The sequence below is a fragment of the Grammomys surdaster genome, unplaced genomic scaffold (genome assembly GCF_004785775.1).
Source record: "Grammomys surdaster isolate TR1022 unplaced genomic scaffold, NIH_TR_1.0 130, whole genome shotgun sequence".
Taxonomy (NCBI): Eukaryota; Metazoa; Chordata; class Mammalia; order Rodentia; family Muridae; genus Grammomys; species Grammomys surdaster.
The window spans coordinates 20,911,775-20,923,337 of NW_021604588.1; the positions used below are offsets into that span (position 1 = coordinate 20,911,775).

General features: G+C 43.0%; 1 protein-coding gene across 2 annotated transcripts in view; it reads left to right on the forward strand.

Moving 5' to 3' along the window:
* The window catches only part of Ush2a (usherin), a 668,288-nt gene that overhangs the window by 635,062 nt on the left and 21,663 nt on the right, over positions 1-11,563 (forward strand). The gene's annotated exons all lie outside the window — the stretch shown is intronic.

The following is an 11,563-nucleotide window of genomic DNA, read 5'->3' on the forward strand; positions in this document are numbered from 1 at the left end:
AGGAAGGAAGGAAGGAAGGAAGGAAGGAAGGAAGGAAGGAAGGAAGGGGAAAAAGATGGGGAGGGTTAAGGAGGGAAGGAGAGCATAGCCCATTGCATTGCCTTCCTTGGTTGAATCCTTCCTGGATTAGAGGATCACTCAGCAGGCTTTTGTTTGCCACTCTCTGATGATGGAAAAGCCGCTGAGAAAATCTGAAGATTGCACTGGATTAAATCAAGCCAAAGGTATAGTTCCACAAAATTCTAAATAAGTGCCTTAGTCAAATGAAGTCATCAAATCCACAGGTGGGAACACACGTTAGATTGAGAGGAAATCCGATGCCCTTAACTGCAGCCTTTGAAAAGATATGTAGCCCATCCATTGACTTATCTGTCCGTTGATGTATCTGATCATTAAGATGCCCATAAGCATCTAGGCAACTGCACAGTTCTTCCCTTGATGCCTGTAGACACATTTGCAATAGGAACCAGAAACAAGATCCTGTCTCTGATGGATCCAATTGACTTATTCCAATATTTCATTTGCTTATGCTTGGTGACTTTTTTGAGAATTTTAATTGATAATAAGGCACATTAGAAAATGTCATCTAATAAACAAATTTTAATATAAGAACAATAGTGTGTGTGTGTATGTTGTGTGCATGTATGCTATGCACGCACATAAGTGTGCATGCAAATTGTACATGCTTGTGTCTTTATACAGAGACCTGAGTCGGGTATTGGTTGTCTTCCTATGTTGTTCTCCAACTTACTGCCGTCAGTCAAGGTCTCCCATTGAACCTAAAGCTAACTGTTAGATGTTGGATGAATAGCTGTCAAGATCAACTTGCCTTTCCCCTTGAAGCTAATGTTATAGGGATAGGCAGCTTTGCTCAGTTTTTTTATGTGAGTCCTGGAGATTTGAACTCAGGTCCTGGTACTTGCACAGGACACACTCTTATACACTGAGCCATCTGCCCAGCTTGAGAAGAAAAAAGATAATTTTGAAAGCCAGGTTTTTATTCTTAACCCTCAAAGTTCTAAAGAAAGATGCAGAAAGAGACATGGATTGAATCTAGAATTCCATAAGGGTTTTGAAAACTCTTATTGATCCATAGCAAGTAGCTGGAGTGCAGGAGTCACAGTTGCGTGCACCCTTGCCGCATCCTCCCACGTCTTTCCTTGGGAACAATATGATGATGACCACTGCTAGTCTTTGATGTTTGCTATGTGCTAAGGAAGAAATATGAGGAGAGCTTCACATGTATTAACTCATTTTTCTTAGTTTCCTTTCTGTTGCTCTCACGAATACCATGACAAAGCAACTTGAGGGAAAGAGTTTGTTTGGATTATAGTTCACATTCCATCACTGAGGTAAGTCAAGGCAGGAACTCAAGGAGAAAATAATGGAGCATAGCTGCTTGTTGAGCCACACAGGTTCATGCTCAGCTAGATTTCCTAGACCCACCTGCCCAGGGAATGGTGCTACCCACAGTGGGCTGGGCCCTCCCACATCAGTTAAAAACCAGGACGATCTCCCACAGACATGTCCACAGATTAAAGTGATCTTTGCAAGTTCTCAGTCAAGACTTTCCTTCCAGATGATCCTAGGCTGTGTCAAGTTGACAATTAAAGCTACCTAGGAGGGTACTATTGCTTCTTTTGCATTATCGGGAACTCAAGTGACTCAGCCAATTACCCAGCTGAAGAGGAGAGAGGAACAATTCAGATCCTGACTTATTGGCCCCACTTTTATGTATTGTTCTAGTATAGCACAGCTCCTTCATGTCATCCCTGTGAGAAGCACAGATGGGGTCCAATAAAACTTACTGATTCTTTAGCAAGTGACTTATACTCACTGAACCTATTGTTGTTATTGTTGTTTCTGTTGCTGTCTAGTGTGCTGGTTAGTTTTTTCAACTTGATATAAACAACATTCATGTGGGAAAAGGGAATCTTAATTGAGAAAAATGTCTCCATTAGACAGGCCTATAGGGAAGTCTATGGATCATTTCCTTCATTAATGAGTGATGTGGGGATGCCCAGCTCACAGTAGGTGGTACTATCTTTGAGCGTGTGGTCCCATATAAGATGAGTGAGCAAGCTATGGAGAGTAAGCCAGTAAGCAGCATTTCTCCATGATCTCTGCTTGGGTTCCTGCCTCCAGGTTCCTGCTTTGCCTTTACTCAGTTATGGACTGTGATATGGAAGTGTAAGCCAAATAAATCCTGTCTTAGTTACTTCTCTATTGCTGTGACTAAACACCATGACCAAGGCAACTTATAAAAGAAAGAGTTCAACTTGGGGATCAGTGTTCCAGAGAGTTAAAGTCCATGACCAACATGACAGGAAGTTTGGTGGCAGGCAGGTACGCACGGCACAGGAGTAGTAGCTGAGAGCTTACATTCGATCCAAAAGAACAAGGCAGAGAGAGGCTGAAAATAGCAGGGGCTTTTGAAATCTCAAAGCCCACCCTTCAGTGACACCACTCTTCCAATAAGCTCATACTTCCTAGTCTTTCTCAAACAGTTTCAACAACTGGGGACCAAGTATACAAGTGTAAAGCCTGTGGCAGCCATTCTCAGTCAAATTACCACCAACTCTTCTGAAGTTGGTTTTGATCAGTGTTATTTGTCTCCCAACAGAAAAGCAGACTAGCACATCTGTAAAGACATTTTACCATACACATATATACCTTTTTATACACTGTACCTTCAGTTTCTTCTAGCTTAAATCATTGCCCATTTCTTTCTGTTCTTGTGGATTGCCTCTGTCCTTGGTACTATTGTATGCCAGGTTGGAAATCAGTGTCTGACGCACAGATGTGACTTGATCAATATCTGTTAAATTCATGAATAATTAATCATCTTACCTACTGTCCTAGTTAGCATTAACTGTCCACTTTGACACAGCCTACAATCACCTGAAAAGGCGTCTCAGTGACTCAGTTATTCAGTTACTGTTATCAGGTTGGTCTGTCGGCATGTCTGTTAGGGATTGTCCTGACTGATAACTGATGTAGGAGGGTCCAGTCCACTATGGGAGGAACCATCCCTAGGCAGGTGTATAAGAAAGTTAGCCAAGCATGATCCCATGAGAAAGTTGGAGAGTGACCCAACAATCAGCAATCCCCTATGATTTCTGCTTCATGCCCCAGCTTGAGTTGTTGCCCCAGTGTCCCTCAATGATGGACAGTGACCTGAAAATATAAGACAAATAAGCCCTTTCCTCACAGTTTGCATTTGCTCTGGGTGTTTTATCAAAGCATTGGGATTCAAACTATAATACCCAGTGATCTTCCCTGGAGATCACACTCTTGCCTTGCTCTAACTACTCACTGTGGAGACTGTGCATACATTCAGGGCCTCACCAGTTGGGGTACAGCTGTCATTTTATTCAACATGATGAAATCGCCAATCAAAATGCAGAGATGGAACTTGCAACCATTTCCCTCTTTTGATACAATCCAAAGCCTAATTATGAGATGATGCCACCCACATTTAGTGTGGGTCTTCCCATCTGAGCGTGATGGAGGTAATACTCCCTCCAGGCATGCTCAGGGGCCAACCCAACCTGGACAACCCCTCTCTGAGGCTAATTCCCTGGTCAGTCTAGATGCTGTGAAACTGACAGGTAAAATTTACCATCGTAGAATCATGTGGGAAGGAGCCCTAAATATGGGGTCCTATTACATATTTCTACTGGAAAGCCTGCCCTACACTTAGCAAACTGCATCAACTTCTGCACCCTTCAGCTTTTACCGTGAAGTGGGGGTTTCATGCCAGCTGTATGGCACTGTTGGAATGCTTAAGTACATTGATTAAATGACTCAACACAAGAGACATGACCAACCCCTTGACACTGCAGTCTGATGCTCTCCTCTCTTCTACAAAGCTTGTGCTGGAGAACACCACCATCCAGTAATGATAGCAACAAAAAAAAAAAATCTCGAGCAAGTTTAGAGTTGTGTGTCAGGTCACTTTCCCTCTCAAGGAAGAGATGGCCCATGGGTCAGACACTCCTGAGAGCACGTGTAACAGACTAGCTAAAGGGTAAAGGGATCCATCGTCTCCTTCTGTGCATTCCCACTGAGAGCCAGATGATATCTAGTTCCTGTTTCCTCCAAAGCAGGACAGAGGCAAGCAGCACAAAACTTAGCACGCAGTACACTCCAAACCTTCATTCTTATGGAATGGATTAAGGTTAATTCTGTGTTTTGCACTGCATGTAAGCCAGTTGTCCCGCCTCACAGTCGTGGCCCCTCCTACCAAGGGGTCCCAAGCAGTGCAACAGCAGCCTCCGCAGTGGAAACACTAAACAGCCATTTCTAACAGGGGAAATGGCTCCTAACTTCCTTAGTCACTACATATCTCTGAATTTCAAAAGTGCCAGCAGAAAGTAAGGCAAGGTCCTTCTGTCACCTTCTTCCCTTGGTTCCCAGAATTCAATTAAAATCATGTTTCTTCTTGCCTGATCCAAAGTATCGGGGATGAAAGGAACCAGGGACCCCGTACAAGAGAGATTCTCAGATTCAGCAAGGTATCTGGCAGAGGTGCTGGGCAAAGCTCATTTGATGATGAAAGAGAGTCAGGTAGATAATGAAGCAGGCAGCTTCACAAAACCCTCCAAGTAGCCCCGCCTGGCGGGAGCCTGTAGGCTGTTCACAAAATAAAATGATCCCGTAGTCTTGTAATTGCAGATTTATTGCTCTCTCCCTTCAGCCATGGGCCTCTCTACCCACAGCTCTGGCAAAGCCCATTCTGGCACGTTACTATTCAAACATATTCAAAACCCACGGCAAGCTACCCCTTAAGAAAGCATTAGCGCGAATGCCAAGGGAACACACTCCAAGACTGTAGAGGGACCGGTAGGATTTCCTTGATTGTATCTTTTTATTTATGAGGCATAATTTATGAGTGCCGGGGAGCAAACCGCACTGACTGATGACTCAGGCGCGCCAAGGCCATAAATCAGAAGCCATGGAGGAAGTGTGGATTGTGATCAAATCTATTGAATTAGCTGTTGGCCCAAGCCAATACAGGTATTGGAAAGACCCTTTAATATCTATTTGTCTCCCTCGTGGGAGCGTGATAACAATCACATTCCATGCCCCTGGGAAACAAATAATTTAATTGTTTGCCTGTTAACATGCAACCTATTTACTCTACTGATTAATGACTGGCATGGCTGCTCATGGTCTGCTGCTTTTTTTTTTTTTAATTTCTGATGTGAATTGTTAATGCTGTATTTACATTCTCTGGTTTGTATAAACAATGAGGTCTCTTCCTTGCTGCTACATGAAATAAACTTGTCCTCAGAATTATTGAAATGCTGTTCAGAGAAACATTCCACAAGGAACTATGTGATAGGATGCCATCGACGTTGGTGAAGGATGCGTCATGCAAGCATAAGGCCATGAGTTCAATCCCCTAGAATCTAGTATAAATATAAATAAATAAATCAAAATCAGCAGGTTTAGTACCACATACTTGCAGTCCTAGTGATGTTGAGACACGTAGAATCCCTGGGTTTCACTGGCTAGTCAAGTTCCAAGTGAGAAACCCTGTCTCAAAAATTAAGGTGCAGAGTAATTGGCAAAGACACATGATATTACCTCAGACTTGTACACAAGCACATACTCATGTATGTTTCAAAGATGGTAGGATGCTAATACACAGCAGATATGCTTGGCCCAAGGAGTGGCACTAGTAAAAGGTACAGCCTCGTTGGAGTAGGTGTGTCACTGTGGGCATGAGCTACCTGGAAGCCAGTATTCCACCAGCAGCCTTCAGATGAAGATGTAGAACTCTCAGCTTTGTCTGGTATTATGCCTGCCTGGATGCTGCCCTGCTCCCACCTTGATGATGACAAATTGAACCTCTGAACCTGTAAACCAGTCCAATTAAATGTTGTCCTTTATAAGTTTCACCTTGGTCACAGTGTCTGTTCACAGTAGTAAAAACGGTAACTAAGACAACACTCTAAACAGACACTCTGTGAAGAAAAGTTGGAACATGATTATGCCTAGATTTCTGTTCTTGGTCCTATAGTATTTTACAAAGAATATTGGATGTGAGGATCAGCTGGAGGTATTCTGAGAGCCCTAGTTCTTAGGTTCTCTCCCCAGAAATGCTGATGCTAGGACCCGAAGTGACATGGATGACCCTGGACAGCAGCAGCTCCTGGCTTACTCCTCTTAAAAACAAGTTCTGTTTTCAAAAAGTCCTTGCTGTATTCACAGCTGTGTGGCGAATGGCAGCTTAGTGGCAGGTGTTCACACTTCACGTCATCAAAATTATTTAAGGCAAAACACAGTAATTAGTCTTTGAGGGAAATGAGTAAATTGAAGAAGAGCTTTGTATTTTTAATGGACAGCAAGAAAAAGGATGGTGGCCGTCGGTAGTTAGATTAAATACGTATTGCACTAAAAACAGCCGCGTGTGTACATCTAGGTAGCAAAGCAAACTGACATCATTCATGTGCTGATCACTGTGAAGCACAGATTCGACAGCTGAATGTTTCAGGTATTTTTATTTATTAAAATTTTTTTCTATATCTTGCACTATAACGTTTCCCCTTGTTACAACAGAAACATTAACAGCAATCCGACTTGATCCACACTGACTTAGTCACCTTTTTAAGAGTTCCCTACTGAGAGTCTCTAAACTGTAATGTGTGGGGTTCAGTTCACTACATGCACACATATAAAGTGTTATCAAATGTAAATAATGAGTCTTTCAGTGGAAACTGTAACCACCATTAGTTTGTTTATTGAGGATGAGCCAGTATATTAGGGGATGCCCCGGGTGTACACAGTTTTTTATCTCCACTCTTCATTATGAAATTCATAGTAGGTAACACCATATCTGTTTAGAAAATACTTGGTTTTCTTGGTGTTCATATTGATCCATTAAAGCTAAAAGGCCAGGGAAGTGGAGATCACAATTCTGTGGTGGAATCCCTATCTTGAATACATTAGGTCCCGCATTTATCTCCTAGGATGAAATGCCAAAATCAAACCAATACGCTCTTCAGAATTTCCTGACCATAATCTTTGCATCGTTTTCCATCCATGTTAGTCAGCTTCCTGCCACAACAGATGGGAGTGGAAACTGTAACACCGGAAGTTAACATGAAAGCCCGGAAGTTAGCCTGTAAGCCCCACCAGCCCAAGGACCAGGTGATTTCCTGGAATGTTGGGAGTTGTAGTTCTTCAATAAAAACAAAGCCATATGGGAAAATATGGTAGCCATATGTATTTGTCCTTTAAAAACCTCTGTAATATATGTTTCAGGGCCACTCAGCTAAGAATTCCAGGGAGTGGTCCTGACTAAAGCCTATCCTGGTCAGTATCTAATTAAAAGCTTGCTTCAAATTGCGTTCAAAATTATGGAACTGGTTTTTCTCTTGTGAATCTCAGAATTAACAGTAACTTACAGAGGAGGGCAATATTTACATGAGCTGTTTCAGAAATCACACGAATAGCCACCGAGCTCTGTTGTTTCTGGGCCTGTAGAAAAACACAGCACCATGGCGGGGAGGCCACAGTGGAGCTAGTGGCTCCCCTCATAGCGGCCAGAACTAAGAGAGTGGAAGTGATAAGGGATCCAGACAAAATATATCCTTAAATGACACTTCCCAATGACCACATTCTTCTGACTAGGTCTTGCCTCCCAAACTTTCCAATATCCCATTAAGTTTCAAATCCCTAAGTGGGCTAATCCAGTCTCTTTCCAAAGCTGCCACCTATGAAGATGAGGGCTTTGGGGGCAGGCTTTCACCATGTGGACTTTTGATAGACATTTAAAACCCTATAACCCATAATGCCACAGTGTCAAGTGTTACCAAATTCAGTTACTGTTTCTAAAAGAAATCATAGGTATAATCTGTGTTAATATTTTAATTATGAATCTGCAATTATACTTTAGTCCATGCCTTGTTTAGCTGTACATAAATAAAAATGATAATGAATTTTTGATGATAGACCTTTTTTTTTTTTTTTTTTTTTAACAGAGACTGGGTATGGAAAGGAAAAGAGGTCAGAACAGACTGAGAAAGGTTGCCATCACAGCTTCTTTGTCTTGTCTTCTGGTATTTGGTATAACACACACACACACACACACACACACACACACACACGGGCTCCTTTCCTGCCCTCGAGCCCCGCCATGCTTCAGTCTGTCAGATTTCTCTTCACAGTAACCATTTCCATTTGCACTGTAGCTCATGTAAATAGGCTGATCCTGCTTTGCATAAGCATGTTGATTTATATGAATGCTATTTTGATCTCAAATTGATTGAATACTAAAAAGGAAATCGGGGGGGGGGAGCAATGTGTTCTGAAGGTCTCTTGTCAAAGACGAGAGAGAACACTAACTCCTACATCCATTCCCTGCTATGGAATTCTATATTGTCTATATTTTAGAGGATAATATTCCCAAATGCACCAACACCTATACTCTGAGGTCCACTAGTTTTCAAATATATAAAATTTGGAAAGAAAACGGGAGTTTGGTTCCCAATACGCACACAGGACAGCTCATAACTACCTCCAGCTGCAGCCCCAGGGGAGCCGATGTCCTCTTCTATCCTCCTCAGGAAGCCCCAATCATGAGCACATACCTACACGCTGACAAACAGATGTACACAATTCATAGTAAAATTATTAGATTATATCACATCTTGAAAGTAAGACTCCACTTGGGCAGAGCCTATAATAGCACAGGAAGGCAGGAAGGTCAGCGCTGACTCCCACAGCAGAACTAAAACCCCATGGTGATCTACACGGCAAATGATGAATATTAACATATTAAAGGAAGACCATAATTGGGGAAGAAGTGATCCTAAAGAAGGAGAGGAGGAAGATGGGAGGGGACTATTTAGAGGGAGGCTGCAGCCCAGCAAGAAGACAGGATGGCAGGGAAGGGCAGTGGGTAGAAAAGCACAGATAAAAACAAAAAAATAAGAACATATATGCATGAAAATGCCATAATGAAACCCATCTGTGTTCTCACTTTTTAAACTAATATTAAAATAGAGAAATGAGCTCTCCCAGCCCTGGGCTCAGCTGGTCCCTAGGCTTCCTTTAGTGATCCTTTTCTTCTGTATCTCTCCCCAGCCTCTCACCTGCATGGTGGCCATCTCCATGGGCACTCAGCTATTTGCTGGATTTGTCTTCTATCAAACCTCCCCCTATGGGCTTCCTTCTTATGACCCTGATTAATATCAGCAGGTCCTTAAACTGCCAAGAGCCCATTCCTGCCAGGGGATCTGATATTGACCTTTGTGCCCTACTTTATGTCTTTCCGAGAATACTGTATTTTTTAATCTGTTAGTCTTCTGCTGTGAAAGGCCTCTCCATAGCATCTCTAGAATGTTGCCTTTTAAAGTGGTCGGTCTCCAGCTCACCAAGCCAGGCACCCTCCCTCTCGGGGCCTGACATCTGATCTCTTCACTAATAATCTAGCCTTCTGCCCCACTGCATGACTGACCTTGGCCATTTCAGCGGGGACAAGAACAGTCTGGGTGGTACTCTGACTTGGACACTCGCTGGCAGAAGCCCCGCTGTCATGGAGACAGCCTTCTGTTTCTTGCTCCCCAGCCCATCACAGGGACCATGTTCAGCTGAGACAGTTGACTCAACATATCTTCCACCCTAGTGAGTTAGATCAGGTCAGGACCTGACCAAATCTAGACTTTCAGACCCATGGTATCTATGTCCACATGGCAGCAACCAACAGAATTCAAAGCTCAGTTTACCAGAAAGAGCATAGTTTTAGCCCCCACTCGCAAACTCTTACCCAGTACACATATACACACATATCCACAAAACGGAATGTTTTAGAGTGCTTTGAAACAAGGAGAGGATAGAAACATGAGGGACTATAAACAAATCAGGAGAGAGAGTGTGCTCTTAAAAGAGCTGGGTTCTTTAGGGTAGGTTGGTTTTCTCTTTAGAGAAGAGGGCCACGGGCAATCCTTTGAGCAGGGACTGGAGATTTACATTTGACAGCAGCTCCACTTGAGGAATTTGCTTTCACAAAGGCATCTGCCCCCAGAAAGAAACACAGATCCTGATTGGACTTGGCTCTGTGGAGGTTGTTGCTTCTCTCTGCAAGCTATACTGATGTAGGAACAGGACAGGATGAAACTCTCACCTTGGGTTTTCCTGTATGGCTTGTTATTAAACATCCTGCATGTTGTGTTTATAAAAAGATAAAGAGGAGAGAGATATCTTCTATGGAGGTATGGTGAGGTATGGGGGAAAGGGGTGCCCCAGTGGGCCCATGCCAAGGCATTCCTTCCCCCTGAGGGACCAGCCACACGATGGTATAGTATAGAACAGAGTTTATTCAGGGTATGGGGAGGGCAGTAAAGAGGGTAGTAGAGGCAGAGAAAGGCAGAGAGAGAGAGAGAGAGTCAGAGACAGAGACAGACAGAGACAGAGAGACAGACAGAGAGAAAGAGAGAGAGGAGAGGAGAGGAGAGGAGAGGAGAGGAGAGGAGAGGAGAGAAGAGAAGAGAAAAGGAAGAGGAAGAATAAAAGAGTAGAGGCCAGCCATGAGCTAGTGGAGAGAGAGGGGAGAAGGGAAGCAGAGAAAGAACAAGAGAGAAACAAGAAGAGAAGGAGGAGGGGGCAAGCAGCCTCTTTAATAGCGGGTCAGGCCTACCTGACTGTTGCCAGGTAACTGTGGGGCGGAGCTTAGACAGAATGCTAACATTGCATGCCTCCCAGTACTGTACATACCAACTCAAGCAAGCTTTCCTCACTTGTCCCTAACGGGCCATGACAGTTTTTTTTTTTTTTTTTTTTTTTTTTATAAACACAGCAAAAGACAGCCAATGAGAAAAAAAATTCCCCAAAGTTGGAGTTGCACCGGAGAGCGTAGTAAGGAACACCAGTAGGCGACACAGTCGTCTCGTATTGTGGTCTCCATCTATCATTCTGATTGATCACTGTGTGGTTGGCTGCTATTGGGCCTAATTTAACCCTATATGCTCGCACATCCATCCACCGGGTCTATTGCACCTGACATCCTACAAATTACTCACCCATGCAAATGGCGACCCAAGGCGACCTTTTAGGATATTCGTGTTTAATTATACAAATGGTTCTTGATAAATAAGATTACACTTCTCCCCATATGTTTATCCCCTCCTTGATTAAAGGAAATTTGATTTTCATGCAGATTTAATGGAGACACTGTTTAAGAATTGCTGAGTTTTATGGAGTCCAGGAATCCATCCACCCTGAAGGAACTAACAAAAAAAAAAAAGTAAAAAAAGTGTCGCCACTGCTCCACAGAGGCAGAGAAGAGCAGCCAGCAATCTACCTGTGGAATTACTGAAACCCTAGCGAGCTACTTTCTCGTTCTATGTTGTTCTATGATCTTTTGTAATTTCAAACTTATAAGACCAAAATTCATCCCATTTGTTGTGTTTTATTTAAAAACAAAAAACAAAAAAACAGGATATGTTTTGTACAGCCAGGTATGATGATGTGGGAGGGGTGACTTGTTGGGCCCATGTATAGTATAGAATAGAGTTTACTTAGGGCATGAGAAGGGGAGTTGATAAGGGAATAG